Source organism: Pristiophorus japonicus, unplaced genomic scaffold, assembly GCF_044704955.1.
Source record: "Pristiophorus japonicus isolate sPriJap1 unplaced genomic scaffold, sPriJap1.hap1 HAP1_SCAFFOLD_61, whole genome shotgun sequence".
Classification (NCBI taxonomy): Eukaryota; Metazoa; Chordata; class Chondrichthyes; family Pristiophoridae; genus Pristiophorus; species Pristiophorus japonicus.
In genome coordinates this window covers 4,285,514-4,288,878 of record NW_027254520.1, presented here as the reverse complement: position 1 = coordinate 4,288,878, position 3,365 = coordinate 4,285,514, and the positions used below count along the sequence as shown (strand labels likewise).

The window sequence follows — 3,365 nt, the reverse complement described above, 5'->3', positions numbered from 1 at the left end:
GGGCGCTTCACAAGATCGAGCTTTCGAGAAAGCCACCAACCTGCTTTGCTCGAACAAGCTTCTGTTACATTATGATCCATGTAAACATTTAGTTTTGGCCTGTTATGCATCGTCATATGGAAGTTATTGCATACTCCAACAAGCCAATGAACCAGGGAAACTTCAATCTGTCACCTATCCAAAAGATTGTCGAAAGCGGAAAGATCCTTCAGCATGGTAGAAAAAGAAGCTTTAACATGTGTGTATGGTGTTAAAATGATGCATCAATACCTGTTCGGTCTGAAGTTCAAATTAGAGACTGATCACAAGCCGCTCATTTCATTGTTTTCTGAGAGCAAATTTATCAATACCATTAGGTGGGCGCTGACATTATCTGCCTATGATTATGTCATTCGCTGCAGACCTGGCGTAGATAATTGTGCTGATGCTTTGAGCTGGTTGCCGTTGCCCACACCGGAGGTTGAATCGCCACAACCGGCTAATCTAATGTTAATCATGAATGCTTTTGAGAGTGAAGGAACACCTGTCATGGCGCAACAAGTTAAGACGTGAACCAGCCAGCACCCAATTGTATCGGTAGTAAAGGTTTGCATCCTCAAAGGGGATTGGTCTGCCATACTTAAGCAAATGTGCCAAACAATACATTCGTCGCAAGAACGAACGATCTATTCAAGCAGATTGCATATTATGGGGCAATCGCGTTGTAATGCCCAAGAAAGGGAGAGAGAAGTTCGTGCATGAGTTACACAGCATACATCCTGGTATAGTGATGATGAAGGCCCTCACCAGGTACCACATTTGGTGGCCAGGAATTGATTCTGAGCTGGAAGCATGCGAGCATCAGTGCAACACTTGTCTGCAGCTCAGCAAAGCACCAGCGGAATCGCCACTCAGTCAGTTTTCATGGCCATCCAAACCTTGATCCAGGATCCATGTAGATTTTGCAGGTCCCTTTCTGGGCAAGGTGCTTTTAGTGGTGGTAGACGCTAATTCAAATAGAATGCATAATCATGACCGCTTTTTCGAAGTGAATAGAAAGCATAATCATGTCATCCAGTACCTCCACGGCAACTATAGAGAATCTCAATGCCATATTCGCCACACATGGTTTTACTAACATAGTGGTGAGCGACAATGGGTTGTGATTCACCAGTCAAGAGTTTCAGGAGTTTGTGAAACTTAGTGGCATAAACCATGTAAGGTCAGCACCGTTCAAGCTAGCGTCCAAAGGGCAAGCTGAACGTGCAGTACAAATTATCAAGCAAAGCATGAGTAGAGTAACTCAAGGGTCACTAAAGACCCGCTTGTCCTGCATACTGCTGTGTTACAGGACAAGACCCCACACACTCATAGGGGTCTCGGCTGCTGAAATCATGATGAAAAGAGGTCTTAAGACCAAGCTCTCTCTGGTACACCATATTTAAATAATCGTGCTGAATGCAGAAGAAAAAGTCAACAGCGGTACCACGATCGCGCAACTGTGCCACGTGAGAGTTATATTAATGATCTGCATATGTGTTGACCTATGTTCAGGGTCTCAAATGTACTGCTGGTACGGTCATGCCAAGAAGGGCAACAGAGTATTCATTATTAAGCTCAAGGATAGGAAAACTTGCAGGAAACACATGGATCAGACAAAGCTGAGGCACAGAGATGAGCCAGAACAGTCGGACGAAGAAACCGTCGATGACCAACCACCCTAACAGCAGCCTTCAGAGAACCCGGAATTTCCATCATGGACCTGTTCAATAAAAATGGAACTGCAATTCCTGACATGGCCACGGCCACCCCCAACAAGTCAGGCATCCAGACACCAGCCAGAACAGACTCCGCGCGTTCACCCAAGGCTGGAATCGAAATAAGAGGGTCAGCCCGGAAGAGCAAAGCACCAGACTGTCTCAGCCTGTGAAATACTGTGATACGATTGCACGGGGGTGTATTTTCATGTCTGTACATTCTGTTTGTAGCCACCAGATGGTGTGATTGTTGGAGGCCACTGAGCAGTACGCACGCAAAGGCCAGCCATTTTGTGTGCCACGCACTTTGGGACCAAATAAAGCAGAGCCAAGTGTGTACCTTGCTTAGTTAAACATTCCTCAGTTTGAATCTTTATTGCATACATAACAATATGAATTCTGAGTCTGTAAGGATTTGCGGGGAGCGCTGAGCATCGCTTCTATTGTTGATAAAACAATTTGAAATTGGCGGTTGCAGAAAGCTGGAGCTGGAGCTGGAAGATCAGCGCTCTGCTCTCTGTCTCAATTTTGATTCTGTTGCATCCCCTGCCGCACTCTCTGTTGAATCTCTCATTCTGTCTCCTCCACTTCCCGCCTCTTTCAATCTGGACTTTCTCAGTCAGGTCGGGGCTAGCTCAATAAAAAGGAGCTAGGAGCAGTTCGTTTCTCATTCATGTCTGGCCGAGGTAAATGAGACAATGGAATGGGCAAAAGCAGAGTCAAGTGGCACCGTAAAGTGCTCCGTGATGACATCCGGGGCATCACCAAACCTGCCATCCGCCAGCTGGCTCGCCGTGGCAGTGTCAAGCGGTTCTCGGGCCTGGTCTACCAGGAGATGCGCGGGGTGCTGAAGATTTTCCTGGAGAATGTGATCAGGAACGCAGTCACCTACATCGAACATGTGAAGCACAGGCGGTCACTGCCATGGATGTGGAGTGCGCTCTGAAACGGCAGGGCCGCACTCTCTATGGATTCGACGGCTGATCAACTCGACCCTTTCCCCCGGACATAACACAAAGGCTCTTCTGAGAGACACCCAACGCCTCACACGGAGAGAGCAGCGACCTGGGGATGGGAGTGTGGACAATTAGATTGGGACATTAATTCAGCTATTTCATTAATGGAAAGTGAAAAAAGTCTCGAATTTATATAGCCCTTACAAGACCACTGGATGTCTCAAAGAAAATGACTGTTGTCGCTGTAGGAATAAGGGAATTATTAAATCTTTGAGAACAATATTTTAATATGAGAGATCAGAAATTCGATCACGATCAAAATGAGAGGGCGGGGATACAGAGTCTCCTTTACCCAGACATTACAGTTTCCCCTGACAGGTAATCCTGTCATATTGTGAGGTTTCTGTGTGAGAACCGGTTAAACGAAACGGCACTGGCGGGATTGATGCGGGAATTTGTGTTTACAGGTTGCAGTGACCGGGGAAGTATTCTCGCCCGGTACAGACATATCAGGGAATGGGACAGAATTCAAACCGGAATGTTAAAGAGAATGGGATTGGTGACTGATAATGGAGCAGCAGCGAGGTTATAAAGAAGGAGATTCTTAAACTGCTGGCGGGAAATTAGAGTTTATTTAATCTGTTTGTTGATACTCTGAAATTGGCCGGCTGTT

At 46.3% G+C, this 3,365-nt stretch overlaps 1 pseudogene; it reads left to right on the top strand.

Annotated features, from left to right (window-relative positions):
- Positions 1-2,409: 2,409 nt before the first annotated feature.
- On the top strand, positions 2,410-2,720 carry LOC139255448 (histone H4-like; annotated as a pseudogene).
- Positions 2,721-3,365: the final 645 nt, after the last annotated feature.